Source organism: Lemur catta, chromosome 2, assembly GCF_020740605.2.
Source record: "Lemur catta isolate mLemCat1 chromosome 2, mLemCat1.pri, whole genome shotgun sequence".
Lineage (NCBI taxonomy): Eukaryota > Metazoa > Chordata > Mammalia > Primates > Lemuridae > Lemur > Lemur catta.
Genome location: NC_059129.1, coordinates 135,600,978 through 135,625,987, shown reverse-complemented (window position 1 = coordinate 135,625,987; position 25,010 = coordinate 135,600,978). Strand labels below are relative to the sequence as shown.

The window sequence follows — 25,010 nt, the reverse complement described above, 5'->3', positions numbered from 1 at the left end:
CAATAGTAACTTTTCTGAGGCTTAGAATTAACTTTCAGATAGCCTATGAGTTATAAAATATATTTCTAAAAGCACTACATCAAAATTTGTCATTATTTCTGAAAATCAATTCACATTGAATATGATGAATCATAGCATCATTTTGTCCTGTACTTTTCATTTTTTTCTGCTTAGAAAAAAACCAGAATAGGATCATTATGGTTCATGTGATGGTTAAATTCATAAAAGATTTCTTGAAACAATTTACTAGTAGTTAGAGGAATAGCTGAAGCCCATTAGTTAGTAGGGATGTAATTATCCTTCAGGAGTTTGTGTCTCTCAGACATACACAGACAAACATGGATCCCAAGAGCTCTACTGAATTATCAGACAGTAAAAATGACCATGTTAAAAGGACAACGTACCTCTACACTCCATTTTTCTGTGTGAATCTCTGTAAATGAAGGCATTTAAACCTGTACTGTAAGCCCATCATGCTCATACTTGCAGACCAGGTACATGTGCTTTATTTTTGAAAGATCAGTCTCTTGGGCACTTATTGGATTTTGTTAAGGAAAAAAATATAAGAGTAATGAAGTAAATATATTTACTTAATGCCATTCATAGGTACAAAGAGAACCAGCCATTTTTGTGGGTGATTTTTCTTTCAGGTAGAGTTGTAATACTCAAAAGTATACTCCTAGGACTAATCCTGGTATGTGAACTGGTGGTTACTGATCAGCAACAAAATATAAATCAGTGCACTGCTTCCCGTATTTTTTTGCAAGCCTCTTACCTCAGTGTGGACCAGTGACAAGCATTTTACAGACTGGAACTTTGAGAAGCACTGAACTAGAGTATTGCAGGTGAAATCACTTCTGTTTACCGGCCTTCTGTCCATGCTATGGCACAGGGTCTGTTCTTGACTTTGCTGTTCATTTGCAGTGTGATCCTGATGGAATTAACTGCTGTGTGTCTTGGTCTTGTGTGTGTTCAGAGGATGTGGCACCTGATGATCCCTGAAGTCCTTCCCTGAGCTATAATTCAAATTTATGCAATGATTGAGTTTAGGTATAGTCATGGCCAGCAATAGCAGATAGGTTAAGTAAATTATGGCAATTAAGTATGATAGTATTAGAATGATGACTATGAATACTGTATAAAAGAGACACATGATTATGATAAGTGAAACAAACAGTATGCCCTATACTATTTGCATACATACACTACTACAACCATGTAAGGTACATTAAAAAAAAAAAAAACCCCAGCAAAATTAAAACACAGATTTTAAAGCATTGTGAAACTATGGGACTTATACATTAATTTTGTTTCTTTGTCTAAGTTTTTGTAACATGGTTATATTGTTCACAAATATAAACAAAGAAATAGCATATAAATGCATTCAATTAAACATAATACTCCATGACTGTTGAGTCTTTTTCTATGTACTTGAATGGATAGAGCTGCCCTATTTTCATTATTTGGAATTTCCTATGGCACCTGTCAGTCCCTTGTTCTTGCACCTGTTAAGGATCTTCCAGAGCAAATATTTGTATACTTGTGGCCACTCTGGAGTCAAAGAAACCGTTCACTGGACAGTATCTTCTATTACAATAAAGGAGTCCCAGCTCCTCATAGCTAAGGCAGTCTCTTTACCTCTCCTTTAGATTATAGTCTAGTCTTCTCAGGAACTTTAAGTCACTTCCATCTTTAAAAATAAAATTTCCTCTTTGGCTCTATAGTCTTTTCCAGCCATTTTTTATCATTTCTCTCCCTTTCACAGCCAAACTTTTAGAAAGAGTTGTTTAACCCAGGCGCTCGGTTTGTCACCTCTCCTCTGTGCCTCACCCCCTCAGCCTGCCATCTTGTGACCGTGTTAGAACAGCCCCGGCCTTCTCTGCTTGTCACTGACCCCCGTGGAGTTAAATCCAATAAGTTTTCTTGATTTCTGTGTTAATCAGATGTATAATCCACCCTAGAATAAAAGAGAACATAAATTTGTTCAAGGATTTTAGGTAGCTCCCAGATCTCTAAGAGGGCTGGGGAGACAGGCTCTGTAACTGACTGTCAAGGAGCAAGGCCCAGCTGGAGCAGCTGTAAAGAAAACCCCACTGCTGCTTCCATTCAGCGCTGATTAAGCTCCAGGTGGATGATAGACGCTCTGCTACTCTCATCCTTGAGTAACCAAATCCTTCTACCACCTTGCATGCCAAGAAGACCAATTTCCCCCAATGTGGCCATCTCCTTCCTCTGCTAAATAAAGTATTAATAGCTAGTCATTCGTCAGAATTCCAACAAGCTATTCATCACTACATCCTGACAACCCAAGATCCCATGTCACACCTGAGTGTCATGCATCAATGCTGTCAACATTCCTATTTCATGATGAGATTTACAATGATGTTTTTAATATTTGTACCTATTTTATGGGTGTTTGCATGTCTGTGTCTTCAAAAATAAACCTTTATGTGGAAAGCTGTATTACAGTTTTTCATACAGCAAAACTAACATTGTCTACTCAAGATAAGAATACTATTTTATAGTCTGTGGCATCAGCAAATTCAAGCAAGTTCAGTTAGTCATTTCAGATTTTTCTTTGTTAAAATAAGGATCTTTAGGTTTAAATTTAATTGATGTTATCCTATTCTTGCATTTCCCTTCCAAGATCTAAGCCACAGAGTGGTATCTACTGATTCCGTTTTTTGTTTGTTCCCTTTCTCTCTGCCCCCATCAATATTGTGTGAAAGTTAATGAATCATGCCCATCAAAGATTAGTACTAATGATCTTATTTCCATAAAAACAGACTCACCACTCTGCCAGCTTTCCCTTCTACAAGCTTGCCTGTAAGTAAGGAAATGATCCATTAGTTAAAAATCAAAAAGAAACTAGAAAATGTTTGTCTCCCATAAGTCTGGCTAGCATTTTTCTGAAAGAGAACATTTTTTAAAAATCTGTGATGACAACTGTAATAACTGTTTCCTTTAGTCTGTTTCCTAAAGGCTAGTGAAGAAAACCAATTTTCTTAGTTTCATGAAGTATTCTTTGTAATACACAAGACACAAATCTTTCTCACTATTAAAATTCAGAGAAATGTTTAATTAGAGATCTAATGTTATCTTGCAAGAAATGGAAACTGGAATTTGTGGAGGAGAGTTCCAGAGAGGAGGCAACTTTTGAGATAAAGAACTTCAGAAATCTTCTTAAGGTCATCTTGAGTCTTTCCTGAGTACTAGCCCATGAATGCATAATGTGAACAAGCCAACCTAAGAAAAAGAGAAGAGCTATAAACCAAATGACTCCCAGGGATTACATTAGGCAGAAAGCCACTCAAACTCCAACTAGCCAGAATGGATGGAGAGTCCACAATAATCACCTGGAGCATTCAGTGGGGACTCTGGTGGCTTCAGGCTTCAGTAGTAAGACTGAACTGCCCCTGGAGTGATGGCTACTCTAGACCCATGCAGCAAAGCTTAAAAATGGGCCTTGAATGGATAATGCTGACTAGCTAGTAGCTTAATATAATAGCTTTCCACAATAAGTCCAACTCCCATTAAGAGAAAAAAATAAAATTTAGATATATGACAATGTAAAATTACCAAGTCCAGTATCCAGTGAGAAATTGCTAGGTATGCAAAGACACAGTAAAATATGATTTCTTGCCAGGAAAAATATCAGCCAATGGAAACAGAATTTTAAAAAGGCATTGATGATGGAACTAGCAGAGAAGTAAGTAATATAGCTACAATGTTCGATAATTTAAAGCAAAACATGAACACAATGAGAAGAGAAATGGCAGACAAAAAAAATCACAAAATGGAACTCTTATAGATAAAAATGCAATGCCAAATAGAATCTTTGGATAAGCTTAATAGGAAATTAGATTGTTCAAAAAAGATCAGTGAACCTGAAGATTTAGTAATAAAATCTATCCTTAAAACACACAGAGAAAAAGATACTGAAATAAAAGCTGACAGAGCCTCACCATCAAGCTGTGTAACATGTATATAATTGAAATCCCAGAATTTGGAGGGGGGGCAGTGCACAAAAAATATTTGAAGAAGTAATAGCCAACAGTTTTCAAAATTTGATGAATTTTGTAAACTCACTGTTCCAAAAAGTTCAATGAAGTCCAAGCAAGATAAACCATATTAATAAATGTTATTAATATAATAAAATAAAAACCAGTAAAAAAGAGAAAATTTAAATACAGCCAGAACACACACACACACACACACACACACACACACTGTAAAGAGAAAGATAAGTATGACTACAAAATGCAGGCTAGAAGATATGGAATGACATTTTAAAGTGCCGAAAGAAACAAACAACCCCAATACCCCTTTATAACCTCCTCAATGGATCTTTCAAGATTGAAGCCTAAATAAAAACTTTATCCAATTATCAGTAACTGAGAAAATTTCTGCCAAACAGAACTGTACTGCAAAAAATATTAAACAAAATTATTTAGCCAGAAAAAAAAAGGTACGATGCAGAAACTTAGATCTGCACAAAGAAGTGAAGTCTGCCCAACATAGTAAAAGTGTGGGTAAACATGAAATTTTTTTTTCTGTCCTTTGTTTTCTTTAAATATTTGTTGATTGGTTAAAGCAAAAGTAATAACATGGATTGTGGGGTATATAACATATGCAGAAACAACATAGATAACAATAATAGCACAAGGAACTGGGGGCATGTGAAGTGGAAGTCTACTCAAGAAAGAAAAATGGGGAAGGAGAGATGGGACAAATACAAAATAAATAGCATGATAGTAGACATAAAACCAACCATATCAATAATCACTTTAAATATAAATAGTCTAAACATTTCACTTAGTAAATACCGTAAGACTGCATAAAAAAGCAAGACATAAGTATATATATTATCTACAAAAAACTCACTTTACATGTAAGGTACAAGTAGGTAAAAATGAAAAGGATAAACAAAGACATACTGTCAAATCAGTAACGATAAGAAATCTGGATAAGCATATGAATATCAGAGATCTAGACTTCAGAATAAAGAATATAGCTAGGAAAAAGGAAGAACATTTCATTAAGAAGACATAACAATGATACAAGTGTGCATATACACAATAAGTCTTCAAGATACCCAGAGCAGAAACTAACAGAACTGACAGGAGAAATAGAAAAATTGGCAATACTAATTGGAGACTTTAACATTCCTTCTGAGTAATTGGTAGAACAAGTAGGCAGGAGATCAGAAAAGATAAAAAAGCTTAAGTAATGCTATCAACCAATTTAAACTAATTGAAATTTATAAAACACTGCACCCAAATACAGCAGGATAGACATTCTTTTTAAGTACACATGAAATATTTAATGCTAAGAGGCAAATCAATTCTTCTTAAATGGAAAAAACAAATTTAAGTTAAATTTTTAAATATGCATACTCTAGTCTGAAATGGAATTATATTTGCAAAAGAAAGACATCTGAAAAATACACAAATACTCAGTAATCAAACAACACTCTTCTAAATAAACTGGGAAAACAAACAAACAAACAAAAAGCAAGAGAAGTTAGAAAATGTTTTGAACTGAAAAAAATGAAAACACATTATAGTTTTTATAATGCAGCTAAAGCAGTGTTTCGATGAAATTTTACAGCATTCCATGCTTATGTTAATAAGGAAGAAAGATCTCAACTCAATTACTTAAAATTCCCAAATAATAAGCTAAAAGAAAGAGAGAAATTTTAATTCAAAATTTACAGAAGAAATGAAATAAAGATATGAGCAGAAATTATGAAAATAAAAACCAGGAAAATAATAGAATTGATGGGAACAAAAGCTGGCTAATTGTAATAACAATAAAAGTGATAAACCTCTGGTGAGACTAGGGGAGGGACAGAAATTGCTAATATTGGGAATAAAAAATGAGGGAGCATCACTGTAGATCCTAAAGATATTAAAAGAATAAAGGAATGCTGTCAACAGTTTTATGTCAATGATGAACAGCCTACATAAAATGGACAAATTCCTTGAAAGACATATGAATGAGAAATAATACAAGAATATTGTATTCCAAGAATACATTTGATTTGATATTTGAAAATCGTTTGAGAGAATGTACTATATTAATGAAATAAGAGGAAAAAGCATATGATCACATCAGTGTATGTTTAAAAAAATGACAATTTAATATGCATTTGTGATTAAAAATAAATTAGCAAAGTAGAAATAGAATACTCTCAATCTGATAAAGAGTATGTATGACAAATCAACAGTTAGCATCACAATTAATGATGAAATCTGAATGCTTTCTTTTTATTTTTATGATCATGTACAAACCAAGAATGCTAATATTACTTCTTTTCAACATTGTACTAGATGCCGTAGCCAGTGCAATAAGGTAAGAGAAAGAAATATAGATTGGAAAAGAAGAAGGAAAGCTGTCTTTATTTATAAAAGGCATAGTGTTTGTATAATGTCTTTAGGAATTAAAGAAAAAAAAACTATTAGAACTAAGATGCAAATTTAGTAAGTCAGGATACAAAATTAATATGCAAAAACTACTGTATTTCTACATGCTAGCAATGAACAATTAGAAATTAAATAATACTTATAATAATTATTTTAAACCTGAAATATGTAAAGATAAATCCTTTTAAAGTATGCAAGGTCTGAACCCTGAAAAACTATATAACAGCACTGAGAAATTTGTGAAGACACAAATATATAGTGAGACACTATGCTATGGATCATTAAAATCAATATTTTTAGGATCATAAATTTGCCCCACAATAATTTAATTCAATCTCAATCAAAATCCCAAAGGGTTTTTTGTAGAAATTGAAAAAATGATTCTAAAAATATACACAGAAATGCAAAGCATCTAGAATAGCCAAAACAATTTTGAATTAGAAGCACAAACTAGACTTCCTTTAAAGATACTGTAAGTCATTTGCATACATTAAAGACTACAAAAATAGACCCACAATAAATGGGATCACATCAAGCTAAAGCTTTTTTACAGCAAAGGAAACAATCAACAAAAAGAAGAGACAACTCACAGAATGGGAGAATTTGTATTCAATTTTAGAATTTTAAAATTTTATTTTCTGAAAATGAAAAACATAGGTCAAAAGTCAAAATTATGTACAAAGTTATACTATGAGAAATCTGACCTCTAATTGTCTCTATTCCCACCCACCCACTGTAAATAACCATTATCATTATCTGGTTCATCCCATCTGTGTCATTTTTTTGTAAAAGTAAGCACATATGTATGCATGTATGCATGTGTGTATGTGTACACACACACACAAAGACACAGGTTCTATTTCATTTTCTTTTTTATACACACACAAAAGAACACATTGTTTTGTCCTTTTCTTTCCTCATCTAACACATATGCTGGAAATTATTCCATACAGTTTATAGAGATCTTTCTAGTTTTTTATTTGAGACAGAGTTTCACTCTGTTGCCCGGGCTAGAGTGCCGTGGCGTCAGCCTAGCTCACAGCAACCTCAAACTCCTGGGCTCGAGCAATCCTCCTGCCTCAGCCTCCCAAGTAGCTGGGACTACAGGCATGTGCCACCATACCCAGCTAATTTTTTTCTATATATATATATATTTAGCTGTCCATATAATTTCTTTCTATTTTTAGTAGAGACGGGTCTCGCTCTTGCTCAGGCTGGTCTTGAACTCCTGAGCTCAAACAATTGGGCTGCCTCGGCCTCCCAGAGTGCTAGGATTACAGGCATAAGCCACCGCGCCCTGCCTTTCTTGTTTTTTTTAACAGGTGCCCAGTTCTTCATCTTATAGATGTGCGGTGCCCTCCAGGGAACTTTCTTAGGCTCTACTAACCATTCAGACTCAAAAGACTCTGTCTATTTAGAAGGATCAAGGACAGAAACCCTGAGGGCAGCATCAGTTGGTCTTCTCAGCAGGAACTGAGGTAGAGTTCCATGCCAGCGACATGCCAGCGACAGCCCACAAAGCGGTTTAGGAGCTTTTTTTCCTAGGTGACAGGTCTCAGGTGCAAGAAGACGAGATCCACATCAGACAGGGTGGTAGGGATGGGGGGATGAAGGGGAGGCACCCTGGCTCCTCCTGGGGCCAATGTCTCTTCTACCAATTCCATAGACATAAGTTGTTAGGGTCCCCATGAGACATATGTCCGGTTACAAAAGTCACCATCCTCAGTGAAGATGTTTGTGATTTATTACAATTCTCCCCAGTCCAGATGCAATTTACAAGTCAGGGTCTTTTTTTACCAGAGGCAAAATTTCTGGGATATAGGGTTGCCAGGACCAGTGTTGAACAGTTAACCAAAAGTTAAATCTCCACGCAGACCAGAAAAGGGTTGGGTTAACACTTTACCCACAGAATGTATCATGGTTGATTCAACCAACCCCCATACTGATGGACATTTGGGTTATTTTCAATCTTTTATTACTACAAATAATGTAATGTATAATGGCATGCATGTGCTGTTTCATATTTGTAGAGATGAGTCTTCACAGTGCATTCCTGGAGGTGAGATTTGTAAAATCAAAGGGTAAATGCATATATACTTTTATTTATGCATTTTATGTGTCTTAGGTATTGCCAAATTCCCCTCCATAAGAGTTGAACAATTTTGTCTTCCATCCTGTAGTGTATGAAAGTATTATAGTTCTTTACCCATAGCTTTTCTGACAGGATATAATGGCAAGCTTTTGACTCATAAATCTGATATTTAAAAAATAATATCTTAGTGTATTATAATTTGTTTTTATTGTATGTATAAAGTTGAACTTTGTTTTCTTATGTTAAAATACCACTGTATATTTCTTTTTAGTGAAATATCTGTATATATAATAGCTTTTGTCCAGTTTTTACTAGGCTTTTGATCTTTCTCTTCTTTTTAAAAAGGCTTTTTATTTATCTGAAAATTAACCCTTTGTGCTATAAATTACAAAGAGTTTCTTTCAGTTTGTCATTTGTCTATTGAATATGCTTATGGTGGTGGTTTTTTGTTTTGCTTTGTTTTTGCCATGCAAAGTCTTTTCCTTTTTCTAGAATTTGAGCATGGTTTGCAAGATTTCCCCCTTCCCCAGGTTATAAATGAATTCACCCATGTTTTCTTGTTATACTGTGTATTTTCAATATTTCAATTTATGTCTGGAATATATTTAGAGTATATTCTGATATATAGTGTGAGGTTTTAACTAATTTTATCTCTTTCTAAATGGCTATTCATTTATTCCAACACTATTTAAAAGAATCCTTTTGCTTTTATTCTATATTAAATTTTAATTTTTTTTCTCGGTAAATAGTGTCAATATTGAGCTAGGTTTACCTGTGAATGACAAATAAGAATGGAATTTTATATGATAAGTCAAATTATTTTCAGCTTACTTAAAGCTAGGTTTCCTAATTTAATCTATATAAATAATTTTTGAATACAGCACAGAATAAAATGTATGAACTCATTCATTTATATTGTTTCTTACTCATCATTTTGTAAATTCATCCTGTGGAAGTAATCATCCCAGCTGATTTTGCTCTGGATTCTGAGCAGCATCCAGAGGAAGGCAGCTCATGGTTTCATGCTGAATTGTGCTAACGGGAGCAGGTGATGGGCCCTGCCTCGCCAAGCTTTTCTCTTGAGCGTGTACTTCCAAAGTTCAAAGAGGGAATTTTAGTTGCTCTCCCAGCCTCAGTTTCTGTACAGAAGGCAATCAATCAATCAATCAGCCTCTATCTTTGATACCATGGACTGCTGTACATACAAAAAAAATCCTTTTGAAAATATTAACCCAATTAATGATGAGAGTATAGATTGCTAACAACATCCAATTTACTAAGGCTAAGGAGGAATTTCTAATAAACCATATCCTGTTTAAAACCTCCCTACACCTGGCAACTGTGAAGGCAGCCTTTTTCCTGCCAATTACAGAATTAAGGAAACATTTTAAATTTCATTTTACTCCACAGCCATATCAATATGGTAACTAGAGAGTTCCAAGTATTTCTGACATCCACTCTGCTTTTACAGGGAATTTTGTAGTGAGCAAGCTGTGGAGAATGAGTAGTATTCTTACTAACATATTTCATGTGACTAATTAAAATGAGGGATGCAGAGCCAAACAAAAGGAAGGGGCTGGATTATTAAGAGAAATATTACTCACGTTGAATCAATTTTGCCCTCCTGGTAAAACTCAGAAAGCACTGACTGGGCTCAGCAGAGCACTGCTGACTTCTGCTGTGCTGACTGTGTGTAAATTCAGTGTTACACAACAGGCCCCAGAGAACACTATCAGTTTTGGAAATGGAAGAAATTGTGTAAGTTTCTCTCACAAGTAAGGGTCGCTCTTTTCTGGGGGATAGTGAGATTCATTTCCTCCTCAAGAATTTTTTAAATGCTGAAAACAATTCCTTGTTTTTATATTACAAGGGTGACATGAAATACTCATCTTAATACTCCTAAAATACATTTGAATTCTGACACACATCTTGAGTTGGATCAGAGTTTCATTTCTTTTTTATTTTAGGTCTGAATTTCACACTTAGTGACATACTGTAAAGAAAACTGAACCCCTCTCAGTACATTGTGTCACCCATCAATCAGTACTCAGGACATGTAGGAAAATGTGCCAACAGGGCAGCCCTGATGGTTAGATATCCACAACCTGCCCCTCCAGAATATTCTTCTCTCCCTCACCCTCCTCTGTCCCGGGAGACTGATGGGTGAGGGCTACCAACATCAATTGGTTGGGCCAATAGCAAGCACTGCAGGTGAGCAAAAGGAGGGCAGACTGGGTGTTCGGGGTGTTTGTTTCCTGCACAGTCATCTGGGCTGACCACTTCTCTTGACCTTCCTAAGGTCACAACTTCGGTCAGAAGGCCTCTCTCCAGCCAGCCCTCTCTGCCCCTAGATTCCGTTAACTGCCTTCTTTCCTTGTGCCTGCATGACTACCCATACCTGTTACCTTTGACCTATCCCAGTGTGTTTCACTGTCCTTGAGTTTACCTACATTTGCCCACACCTTTTAAAAACAACTCATTGTTAAGCACTCTTAAGTTTGACTGTACTATCACTTACCTTCTGAGACCCTGACTGCTAACCCCTCTTTGAAAATTTCATAAAGTATCCATAGGTTATCAGAGGCATGCCTGTGGCAGCTTGAGCTGAGTCTGGAAAAGTCACAGAGGCTAATATGACTTTCTCAAGTGGAACAAGCCTCTTTGGAGGAAAAGATAGTAAGTAACTAACTGCATCTCTGGGGCCGGGGTTGAGACGCACTGAAAGAGAGAATGGAGCAGAACAGGATGGTTGCACAGGATGCATTTCCATATGGTAAATCTAGTGAAATAATATTTCACTGTTTTCTGAACTATTTTAGAAGCCCCTTGGGAGATGTATTTGCAGTGAAGGGGATGCCCCTTTATTGCAAATCAACCTACAAACTTTCATTGCAAATTAAGTTAATGAAAACTGATAGATACATCATTAAGACGAAAAATAAGAAACTATCTCCCAATAGGAGCTGTACATAGTAGGAACCTAATACCTGCATGTTCATTGATTTTTCTGAATTTTTAAACCTTTAATTATAAACTACAATCTATATATTTTTAATTTTGGATCAAATATTTCACAACTGATATGAAATGGAAATCAAGTTTATTTGTAGGATGAACTGCCAACAGGTATTTAAGAGCTGACTCTTACAGGCCTCCTCGCTGAATATAACTGTAGAAATTCCAAGTTATTATGGAAAAATGTAGAAGCTTAGACAATCAAGAGAGATTGACAAAATCATACATCATAGTTGGCCTTAGCCAACTAGCTTTCCAGGGCATCTGGGATATGCCCGTTGCCTGGCAGAGAGATTTGCATGATGGCTCTACTTGTGGTTTTGATCACTTCTTGAGTCCTATAAAGGTTTGCCCTAGAAATCTGTGCTAGACCATGTTGCCTAGGAATTATTCACACAGAAAGAAGGATAATGGACTCTGGAGATAGGCTGTCTCAAATTTAAACCTGTACTGGGTATTAGCTGGATATCCCATGATTAAGGAATCTCTCTGGTTTCAGTTTTCTTGTTTATAAAATGGTGATATCTAACTCATAGGTTTGTTCTGAAGGCTGCATGAGAATGTATGTATTAATAAAAACAGCTCAATAAAAGAAGAGTTCTAGGCATCTCCTATTTAATTATATGAGCCATTTCTCCCCAATTCAGTAACACATTGTCACAGCCCTTATTTCACGAGGCTGACTTTTGATATGAGACCTGTGATAACTGCAGTGTGTTTTATTTTTATTTTTATTAATGCTGTAATGGCTTATGAATTATGTAGAATAGAGCAATGCAATGATACTTTTTTCCAATAGTGTGTGAATTGATTATATGTTTTTCATACTCTTTAGTAATATTTCTGTTTCTACATGACGAATCATTAGCATTAACTGAGCAGTCTGTGACAGTTGGGCACTGCCTTAGATTCTGGGGATACAAATAATAATTTGATAAGTTTCTTATCCTCAAATCACTTGCAGAGAAAGTACAAAAGCATAAAGATAACGGTAATTAACATAAATTGACAGCTCACCATGTGCCCAGTACTGTGCTAATTACAGGGATCTTTTCATTTAATCCTCACAACAACCCAATGAATTAGGTAATATTATTATTTCGATTTTATAATTGCACGACTTAGTGCTCAAAATGGTTAGATAGCTTGCCCAAAGAGTAAGAGGTAGAGCTACAGTTTGAATTCTCAACTGCTATCATGGAGTATATTCTGTGACAGTGCTAGTTCTGACATTTGGTCCAGGCAATAAGTGTTAGAACACAGCCACACAGTGTGTGATCTATGGGCCTCTGCTCCTTTGCAAAACAGCTGTTACTGGCCTACAACCAATAACAAGGAAAGAAATTGAGAGTGAGAGTTTGGAAACTTTCATAGCAATTTAACAGAGTAATTTTATGTCGATTAAATCCTAATAGTAAAAACTAATTCGGGCTTGTATTTGCACTTTTTTTCTTTTTATTATTCATTTTTATTGTATTTGACAAAAGTACTGCTCCATGGCTGATTGGAAATTTAAAAACAAAACAAGAAATGTCACCTTGGTCCTGCACCACCAATAGTGTGGGAGTCACTCTTCCAATCCAGAGGATTAGTGAGGTGGGAAGATGTCGCGCCGCACTCGCCTGCAAGGACGACGCAACAAACTGGAGTTCTTCCAACAGCAGTTTAATGAGGCATCTAGTCTAGTTACATGGCGAGAGACCCCGAACAGGAAGGACAGTGGGCTTATATACCATTGCAGGTAGTCGTGGCGGGAAGTGATTGGTAGAGGGCCCTGACAAGGCTCCCAGCAATGATTCTATTGGCTATGTGCTCACCCGTAATCAGAGACCGCTCCCAATAGGAAGATGTCATGGATGAAGTAGGGATTATGATGACACTATGAATAGCTGATGATGATGGAGTACTTACTATGTACCCATCATTGTGCTTAGTATTTTATGGTTTATATGACATGTATGTGTGGGTATATTTAGGTCTATATACTGTGTATTTATAGAGAGAGTTGTCCCTCAGTATCCGCACAGTCTTGATTCCAGAACGCCTGAGAATACCAAAATCCACCGTGCTCAAGTTCCCCATCTGCAGGTTCTGAGGGACAAACCTACTGTTGGTTGAATGGTGGATACAGTCGGCCCGTGGATATAGAAGGCTTACTGTATAAACACATAACTTAATATCCTTACAACAATTCCAGAACTTTATAAGATAGGTATTTATTATACCTGCTTTATCTTACTATATTCTGGATATTGCTGCCAATATACACTTCTCCCTCAGAATTATTCTTTGCTAAAAGCTGAACCAACTGGGTTCTTTTCATTACCAGTGCTCTTCATGCACATGTGAGGATAGAGAATCATCATACTTTCCCATCTCCCCCCAGCTCCCCATAAAAGAAAGAAAAAAAACCTTTCATTTTACTTCTTATCTTTTTTTCTATACTTCAGAGGGTGCTATAGTGGGAGGTTGGGAGTGGCTGTGTCAGGGGCTGTTGGTGGAGCCTGCCTTCCTTCATCATCACGCGTAGCCTTTCTAATAGCTGGTGCCCACTCTTCCTGGAATGGGTAAAAATGTTTTGCTGTATGAGTGAAGAGTGCTGATTGAACTGATTCCATCACTTGTACACTTCCTGGAGGTTGGTGTGTTCATTTTAAAAGAAGATAGAACTGGTATGAACTTGATAACAGGACTTAGGGTGCTGCAGATACATTATATTAAAGGCAGAATGATGGGAAGACATTATTTTGATCAAATAGACCTAATACATAATATGCTGTAGCGAAAGAGGACAACAAATCCTCTCCAACAAATTTTTACCGTGAGTAAAACACGGGCTTTTAAAAAAGTTTACTGGTTACTTGATTGTGTCTGTAAATGTTCTTTTGTAGATGTCTATTAGTGTAAGACAAAATGTACTGAATGTAACTTTGGAAAGAACAGATCGTATACTCCTTCATCTGCTGAATATATCTAAGGAGATGGCCAAGTAAAGCTGTTCTTCAAAACAGGAGGTATTGTGAAGTACGAGAGAGAATCACAGGCAGCCTACATTGGTTTCCTTATAGAAAAAAATTTTAATAACATATAGGTATGTTATATTAAACACAAACATAAATGGGATATAGGATATATTTTGGGCATTTTAGCTTCTTCTGGGGATACTTCCACACAGTATTAATCTATTCTCTTTTAACATGTTTAAACATTGCTCTGTATTGAATTTTCGTAGCAATTATCCCTGTTCATATAACTATCTTAAATAATTATATGGATCATTACTATTAGGGGAAACAATCTCTGGGATCTCCTTTTTCAAATGTTATGGTTTTGTCTATTGATTTTTTTTCTTTTCACATTTTAAATCTTTTTTTCCTTTCCTTATTTTAATCTTATCATCTTTATGTGTATTGAAATAATGAACATGTCTGCTCTCTGAAAAATGGTTTGATGAATCTCATAGTGAACACATAACACAGATGAAAGTGCTGTCAGTACTTTCCTAAGTAAACACATTATGACTCTATAGTAAATGCTCATTTTTTTTTTTTAGAATGACACAGTGAAAGTAATAGGGCCATGATAAGGATTCTTATTGTCACCTTGCAGTGTTTCTGACAAAGGCTGCTTTACTGTATTTTTGTTCCCATTTCTAAGGCATTCATCCTAAGCTAATGCTTCTGTTCTAAAATAAAACAAAGCCTGAATAAGTCAGGTAAAAATTGGATTTTTAAAAGCACTACTTTTATCTGTATCGGTCTTCCAGGCTTTCCGGAATTTCTATGTAATTGAATGACTTTCCCTTTCATCTTAACTGTGCAAATCTGGCCTGTGTTAGAGAACCTGTCTGCCCACCTATGCTGGAAAGAAATCTTCTGTTTCTCTTGTTTCACTCATTTGGCATACGTTGGCTGATATCGCTTATCTCAAGAAATGGGTCCTATGATTAATGCATAACATATATTGACTGAGCTCACTGACTCTCAAGCTTATTTATGGTGCTTTTTTACCATATACCATTTTGACAATATTAGCATCAAAATAACTAATTTTTAACTGTGCGTTTTGAAATGAAACACTGGCTTCTACTAGATTCCAAAATACACAAACATTAGTAGGTACCAGCATTTTAAGGGGAAAAAACGTGAGATAAACCTTGTGAGAGACATTTCTCCTCATTAAATTAAATTTTTTTCTTGTGAGCAAAATAGGGGAATGACTCTAGCTCACAAAATATCAGTGCTTGGTTGGAGCTTAATTGAGACTCACAATTATTTTTTCATGTGTATCAAGAGTACTAAGATGAATGACCCAGGCTCTGCCCTCAAAGAGCTCATAGTCTTGTAGGAAAAACTTAGAAACGGCAAAGCTTTAAGTCAATGTGGAATTACGGGGCAAGGAAGGTGGAGCAGTGCTGGGCCTCTTCCTGCAGGCCGAGAGGGTCTGCAAAGATTTCCTGGAGTAAGTGCCTCTAGCAAGTGCTGGCGTTACCACCAAGGATGTCGGAGTCCAGTGAGAAAAGCAGGCTTGTACGCAAATTACATCTCAAAGAGGCAGGTGCACAGTACTGTATGAACACTGAGAGGGAAGCTTCTGTTTCTTCCCAAATGGAAAGAGAGCAGACAGATGGGGTGATAAGTGCAATAGAAAGTTCCACAAGCCCTTTGTGATCCGTCCTCCCACTTGAGGCTTCACTAGAACACACCGTGTCCTTCTATGCCTAGTGGATCAGACCCTCAAGGTCACAACCCAGTGTGGACTGAACCAGTGCTGCCCAGACCTCGAGCCCCTGTCACTCCATATTGTTTTATGTCATTAAAATGCAGATCCAGAGCCAGAAAGTCTCAGGTGGGGCTTGAGATCTAACAACTGCCCAGGTGATGTGATGCTGCTTGCTGGCCCATGAACTACACTTTGAATGACAAAGACCCAAATTTTAACTTCTTATGTTAAAAATATTATTTGGCAATTACCAATTAAATCTATCACCCTTGCAGTGATATTTTAAAACCCATTGTGAATTTTGAAGAAAAGTCATCAGGTGTTTTTTGTAAATATGAAGACAGAAGCTTGTCTAGGAGTAATAATAATAGGAACAATTGTTATGATTAGGATGACATTATTGAGTGCTTTTCACTTGGTACCCTGTTATGGTTAGTAGTAAAAATAGCAATAAATAGGTTTTCTTCTATTCCTTACAATTATTGAGTGAGGTAAATATCATTTTCCCATTTTGCAAGCAAAAGCAGAGAGGTTAAGTAACTTACTCAATGCCACGCAGCCAGTACAAGGCAGACCTTTTTGATTCAAGTCGAGATGTCTCTTACTCCACAGCCAATACCCTCTAAAGAGCATGGTCAAAAGAAGCAAATAGAAAGTTTGTAGGAGAACAGAATCATAAGAGTAGAAATTCCGATGTTCTGTGGAATAGAAGTGGCTTAACCTTCTGGGGACATAAAACTAGCAGCTGAGCTGCACAAGGTGCCCTGATCAAATAGCTCTGTCAAATAATGCTTTTAAGTGCAGCCCGTAGATACACATGAGCCAAGACAAGGAGGGGGCTGATGCTATTCTGATTCTGTTTGTTAGAGATAGAGCAAAGCACAGGAGTAATTCTTTTTCAGTCTTTGCATATATTTATATATAATTGCATGTATGTAAATACCATGAACATGAAGAGAGAACTGACTCACCATTATGTGACATTTTATTGAGAATTATATATCAGCTAGGAAAAGGAACCACATAGGCAGTCACTGCTGAAGCCAGATTCTGACCACCCCAAGCATGGACAGGAACCATATTCTTAGTGAGTATTCGCTCTGAGTGCACAGAGTTTACTTCTTGAATTTCTGTTAGTTTTAATGTAATCATTACATTGGTAATTTTGAACAACAGCAGCAAAAAAAAAAAAAAAAAAAAAAAAAAACCGCTAAAAATCCCTCCCACCCCCAGCCAAAAATGAAAGACTGGTCTGTATACAACTCTTTTTAGATAAATAGTTCATGAACTGGGAAGTGATATTGAAGGCTTGCTCAGTTCCATAGATATATGCTGGCTTAGCTGAAGTAGGGTAGTTATCAGAAATTTTAAATTGAGAAGTGAGTTGCTTTTCTTCACAGGGAAAATACATCACAACTAAGAATAAATATCTGCACTTGCTAAATTGTTGCCTTGTCCACTGCAGTGCTAAAGAGGCCTCACAAATCTGGCTTATTTAGCAAATACCTTTGTGGGGCTCAACACTGAATGAACAACTAGGTGGTGAAACCTAATGCTTTCACTCACCATGGCAAGATGGCTACAATGATAATGAAGTTTGATTGTTGGATAACGAGTTGATTGTGCATACTATGAGTCACTTGAGACTCAGTTCATTTACATGTGATAAAAAATACAGTGTCAGTGGTGAAATAAAAAACCAAACCATTAGTGTTCTTTCTTCACTGAGTAAGCTTTTGTGTAGAACCCTGAGATAGGAAGATCCTAACCAATGGATACAAAAACTTTGCAACCCACCATACAAGTGAAATGATCTATCAGCAGGAAGATACTGATGAGCATCTTCAACATCTGTAGCCTGAAAACATTGTACCGAGCTAACTTTTTGGCAACGTTATGATCAATTCTCCTCAGTATTACCTTAAGAGAGCTGTCATTTATTGAGTATGTACTATTATTGCAAAGATTTGTTCCAAGTGTTTTATGTGTTCAATTCATGTAACTCTTACAGTAGTACTGATTATGTTCTATTATTATCAATTATTATCTGCCAATGAGAAAACTGGGACACAAATAGGTTAAGTAACTAATGAAAGGTCATCCAACTAATAGCAGAGGCAAGATTTGTACACAGGCAGCCTGACTCCAGAGCTTGTTTCCTCACTGTACTGTCGTGCAGCTTGGAGGTGGGGATGGGGGATATTGCCATTTGTGTATTTGTAAGTTTGAATCCTAAAAATATGGTGACATCAAGAGTGGGATGAGAACTAATTTTGATGTGCAGAGTCAGTTATTTTCCAATGCAGCCTAATTTTCCAAATTGATACTCTCACTATAACATCTTGACTATTAAGACAGATGTAGGAGCATTCTTTTTCTTTCAAAGTTAAGAAATATATAATACTTTTATATTTATACATAGTATCTGCCAAAATGCCCAGATTTTATATAGAGTTTTTAAGATAAAATATGGGTGTTTACACTGCAGGAGGTCATTTAGGCTTCAAGTCTCTAGACTTCCTAGGCATGAGTTTAGTCCCATTCTGCATGAGAGATACTCTGGAAAAGGATGAGGAACACCGTTCAAACTTGACACTGTGCTCAAGCACAGTGAAACTTCCAAATCTCTGTCTTTGGAAAATAGACATTTTTAACGATCAGAGGAATCTTTCATATTTGCCATCATCAATAATCAATATTTACTGTACATCTACCATAGGCAGAGAATACCATGAGATTGCAGGAAAAAATATATACATATATATTCGGTTTGCTTAAAACTGGAATTGGCGAACTCTAGAAAAGAAAAATATAACAGTTGGACAGATTTTCCCTTCTGTATTTACTGATAAACCCAGGCGAATTCCGTTCAGTACCAGTTAACAGTTGCACACAGGAACCTAGGTGCAAATAAGTGTTCCAGGATGTGGTCACCCCGTACCTGAGGGCGCACCACCATTTCCTGTACTTATTCACCCACTGACTGGCATTTTAGGAAGGAGCTTCCTAGGCACTGTCACTAAGCAGCTCTTTCAGATAGTTTTTTTTACCCAGCTCTGTGTGTCTAATTCCTTGGATGGTGCAGCTATGTAGCAAAATACGATAAGAGACTGTTTCTCTTAGCTGTATGCTGGGCAGCCAAGGGTTTAGACTGGAAACACAGATGAGGTGCTGAACTGCTGGTATTCAGGAAGGTAGAGGAATCAGTCAAAAAAATAATAGCAATCTGTTCCAAATGGTATAGAAACCTACACAAAAGAAATTAGTGAGTAGGAATTTTTTTTTCCAGAAAGAAGATGATTATGGCACAACACATACAATTACCTCAGAAGAGCACAGAGAAAGCATCTGTCTATGATTTTTTTTCTAGCCAGCCAAGACTTAGGAGACAGTAAAAGGTCTTGCAAATCTAACATCATATTTGGACCCCCCTATAGTGATTTCAAACCACAACATCTCTAGAGATTGCCTAAATAAGGGGATATTCAAGATGGCATTTACCTCACAGTTTTTTAAAATTGAGTATTTAACGGTGAGAAAATTAGACATTCAATTCTTAAGAAAGCTACTGAATCTTTCTGCAAATTTGTGGGTTGTAGATAAGGACTCCTGTCTAGTATAAAGCTGTGTTGTATTTGTGTGTGTGTGTGTTTCCAAAGAAAAAATGAAATATAAATAAATACAGAAGATAATAAAGCAAATACTCCTGTGCTCTGTAGCCCAATTAAATAAATATTAATACTTTGGTTTTACTTCAGATCTTTTTTAAGGAAATGATTAAAGTTGAAATCCTTTCTTCTCCAGTCACATTCCTATTCTTATCCTGCCAAACCATCCAAAGTCATGGATCCAGTTCATGCTTTTATAACTTTGCTACATATATTATCCAGGAAAAAATATGTATTCTTGTTTGGATGCTTATGAAAATTATGTTAATGATATTGTGTTTAATATTTTTTATTCAGCATTTTTCCATTCAACATTATTTTGTGATCCCCTCAAGTTGATTCATATAGATCTAAGTTACTCATTTTGAGTGCTGTTTTAGTATAATAATATATAACAATATCACCATTCTTTAATTTGTTTCTGAAAAGATGAAAATAGGATTGTGTCATAGCTCAGGCTGCTATAGCAAAGTATCATAAACTAACATATTTGTTTCTCTTGGTTCTGGAAGCTGGAAGTCTGAGATCAGGGTACCAGCATCATTGGGTTCTGGTGAGGGTCCTCTTTCAGGTTGTACACTACTGACTTCTCATTGTAGCCTCACATGGTGGGTAGAGAGCAAGACAGCTCTGTGAGCTCCCTTGTATAAGGATGCTAATGTCATTCATGAAGTTTCCACCCTCATGATTTAATTATCACTGCATAGGCTCCACCTCCAAATAACATTACATTGGAGATTAGATTTCAACATATGAGCTTTGAGGGGACACAAACATTCATTCAGTCCATAACATTCTGCACTGGCCCCCCACAATTCATGTCTTCACATACAAAATACATTCATTCTATCCCAATAGCCTTGAGAGTCTTAACTTGTTCCAGTGTCAATCCTAAAGTCTAAAGTCTCATCTATCATCTAAATCAGATATGGATGAGGCTCAAAGTATGTTTCATTCTAAAGGAAAATGCCTCCCCAGCTGTGAACATGTAAAAATCAAATTAGTTATGTGTTTCCAAAATATAATGATGGGACAGGTATAGAATAGACTTTCCCATTCCAAAATAAAAGGAATAGGAAAGAAGGAAGGGGTGACAGCTTCCAAGCAAACCCCACACCTAGCAAGGGAAACTCCATGAAATTTTAAGTCTAGAGAATAGCCTTCTTGTGTTCAATGCTCTACCCTCCAGGCCTACTGGGGCAGAGGTCCCACCTTCCAGACCCAGAAGAGTTGAGGTCCTGCCTCTGCAGCTATGCCAGGAAGGGGTCTCAACTCCAGGGCTTTTCTGGGCAGGCATCAACCCCCCACAGCTCTTCCCATTCCCACCTCTACATCTTTGATCCCAGATAATGTAACCTGTTGAAAATGAGGCAATCCTCCCCATCTTTGAAACTGAGAAGGAAGCCCTTATGATATCTTAATCACCTTCCTGGTCATTCTTTCCTTGTCTTGAAGAATAGAGCACATTTGCAGCTAAATAACTCTATGGTCTTGTCCTACAAAATCCAAGAAATCATACAGGGTTTCTTCATTTCCTCTCATCTCCTTCCCCTTCAGTTCAAACTGGCAGTTATTCCCACTGATGTAGCTGAATTAAGTCCATGGTTCACACCTATACTAATCTCCTTATCAAATGGTGGCTTGGCTGCACCCTTAGTGTTCTCTTTTAAACATGCTTTCTCATTATTTACAATGTGGGTTGGCTGAGAATTTTCTAAGTCTATAACTTCTAGTTTCTTTTTGCTTAATAATTCCACCTTCAAGCCATTTCTCTCTTCTTATACTTTACTAGAAGCAGTCAAGAAGAACCAAGCCACTCCCTCAACACTTTGCTTAGGTATTCTCAACTAAATATCCAATTTCATTGATCACAATTTCTGACTTCCACAAACGCTAGTACCTAAAAACAATTCAGTCAACTTCTTTGTCACTTAATAACAAGGATCAACTTTTCTCCACTGGGCAAGGTAGAAAAAAGGACAATGAAATTGGCAATGTTAATGAGGACAATAACATGTTTTTCATTTCAATGGGAGAATGGCCTTTATCATCCATACTTCTACTGACATTCTGTACATGATTATGTATTGTCTGAGATGATGGAAGCTTTCTCTACTGCTCTCCTCTTTCCTTTCTGATCCCTCACCAAAATTACCTTTGAAAGTCCCTTCATGACAATCTCAGCTTCTTGTAGATGTACTTCAAAACTCTTCCAGTCTCAGCCCATTGCTCAGTTCCAAAGCTGGTTTCACATTTTTAGGTATTTGTTACAGCAGAACACCACTTCTCAGTACCAATTTCTGATTTAGTCAGCTCAGGCTGCTATAATAAAATGCCATAAGTGGGGTGGCTTTTCAACAACAGGCATTTATTTCTCACAGTTCTGGAGGCTGGGAAATCAAGATCAAGGTGCTGGCCTATTTGGTTCCTGATGAGGCCCCTCTTCCTGGTTGTAGATGATTGTCTTCTTGCTTTGTCCTCAAATGGTGGAGAAAAAACAGCAAGTACTCTGGCCTCTTCTTATAAGGGTACTAATCTCATTTATAATGGCTTTGCTTTCATGACGTAATTATCTCCCAAATGCCCTACCTTCATATATCATCACATTGGGGGTTATATTTCAACATATGAATTTGGGAGGGGAGAAAATAAACTTTCAGTCCATGACAGGTTGTTTCCAATTTAAGATGTTAAATATATTGTAATTAATGTCCTCATATACAGGTATTGAAGTTTTTCCAGTGTAAAAACATGAAAGTGGAATTTGTCGTAGGTTATGTATATTGGAAACTAAATATAGTCGATATAATTCTTTGAAGTGATTGATCACTTTACGTTCCCACCATTAATGTGCAGGAGTTTTTATTTATCCAAGTCCTTATCCCTCCCATTGCCCATTTTCTTCATATTAATTGTGGAAAGTCTCCTGTTAGAGAATTACATAACTTCTCTGTGGGTATTTCATCTGTTTTCTTTATCTTACAGATCTGTGGTTTTGCCGTTATGTGTATGACTGTGGATTTATTTTTATTTATATTTTGTTTATCCTGCTCAGCATGTGGTGTGCTTTTTCATGTGAGGCTTTGTTTTGTTTTATTTTCTTCCAATTCTGGGGAGTTCTCAGCCAACTTCCCTTGAAATATCACTTCCTGACAATCTGTTATTTTTCCCCTTATGATAAAAATCTTGTTGGGTGCATACTGGAGCCTTTCGATGTTACTACTCTAATTGTCTCAATTCTCTTTTTATGTTTTATTTTTTTATCTCTCTTTGCGGGATTCTGGGTATATTCCTTGGCACCATCACTTATTTTCTTTTGGATTGTTTTGGGAAGAGATTATTACATCTGAATGTTTTAATGTTTTTGTTTTTATATTTCTATCTTCCATTGTGTCTATTCTTATTTCATATTTGTTGATTTTTGTTTTATCATTTGTTTTATATAAATATTATTCTTTTCTTATCACATCATTTATCTTAAACATGTTGATGAAACTAATTTTAGGTGATTCTATTATTTGCATTTGATCTGGAGTATATTCATCTCCTAATTTTTGAGTTGGCTGTCTGTTTTCTGGTGTTAATTTGAATTTTTGCTTTCAGGAAGCACATTGAGTGACAGGTGCATTTTCACTCTCACTTACTCTTTGTAATGTAATGCTTTTTAGTTGTCTCCTCTAATCCCTCAGGACCCTTAATCTTGAGGCAATATCTTATGATTCCCTCCCATCTGGCAATAATTTTGGAGACATCCCTGACCCAATCACTGAACCAGTGGGCTGCTTGGCCTAGGTCCAATCTGGATGCTTCTCTGCATCCTCCCCCTCCTGCAGCTAGGTGTCGTTGAATGACAGAGATAGATTTTTCAGCACCTTTTTATGTATGAGTGGCAGAACCACAGCCCTGATTTATGCAGGTAGCCTGGAATCTGGTTCCCTCCACTCATAGGGGAGTATCTTACACCCCACTTGAGCATGGATCTTTGCCCCTTTCTGCTTCTATACCTGAACTACAGAATGACTGTGGCTTTAGACCCCATTTGCCTACCACTGTGGTTTTCTGTTCCATTTCTGGCCTAAAGAGATGTTTATCGTGTTTTTAAGAAGGTAGTATTTTTTAAAAAGTGTCTATTATTGCATTTAGAACTGAAAATATAATTTTTAAGTAATGGGCTCACAATGCCAAAATAACCTGAAGCACTATGTTTTAATAAATACTGCTGTCAGCCACACATGGCAATATATGTTTATGGTTTACATATATTGCATATTTATGAAAAACATTATTCAATAGATTTCATTCCTTTTTCTAAGAGTTCATGTTAAATCATATATTATCCTGCTAAAATAAAACTTTGTCTTTTTATCCACAACATGGTCTTAAATCAGGATTGCTCCTCTAAATAGGTGGCAACTCATTTGACCTGATTTTTAAGGTCACAGGTAGGGCATTCTGTACCCCAATATTCTTTGTATCTGCCATGATATATAAATTCCACCAAAGTAATTCCCCTGAATTTAATGACTTTTTAACTTTACCCAAGGATCCATTAAATGGAAATAAATTTGGGGTCAGGTGGAGAAAGGGGAGTCGATGCCTTTTTAACACTGACACCTAACAGAGAATAAGGCACTTTGGTAATGTCATCAGGATCAGGCCCCCAGAGGATGAGTAAGAAGTGACAAAAAGGATATTGGGTGTTTTAAAGGAAGTGAGAGGTCACCAAAAACAAATTCGATCTTCCTCGTAATATTACATAGCTGAAAACCTTGTAACAAAGATTGGTAATGCTCAATTCACCTTTCAGTAAACATCAGTGGAGAAGCAAGTTCTGTACACCCCTGTAATCATTTAAAGATGTTCATAAAGGAGAGCAGATTTAATCATTCTTGGTTTAAGAGGAAAGTTAAAAATAAATTTTCAAACCTTAACATACGTACCTTACCAATGATTTTGATTGCATGGGAACTTCATTCCTATAATTTTATGTAGCAGATAATGGTAGAGGTTTGTCTCCAAAGTTTTTAGAATATTCTCCTAAAAAATTTTTCACGAGAATTTTTAGTTTGACTGATAAAGCTGACTTGT

General features: G+C 36.4%; 1 protein-coding gene across 1 annotated transcript in view; it reads left to right on the top strand.

The window, feature by feature from the left end:
* The window catches only part of RGS17 (regulator of G protein signaling 17), an 88,405-nt gene that overhangs the window by 34,599 nt on the left and 28,796 nt on the right, over positions 1-25,010 (top strand). The window lies entirely within an intron of this gene.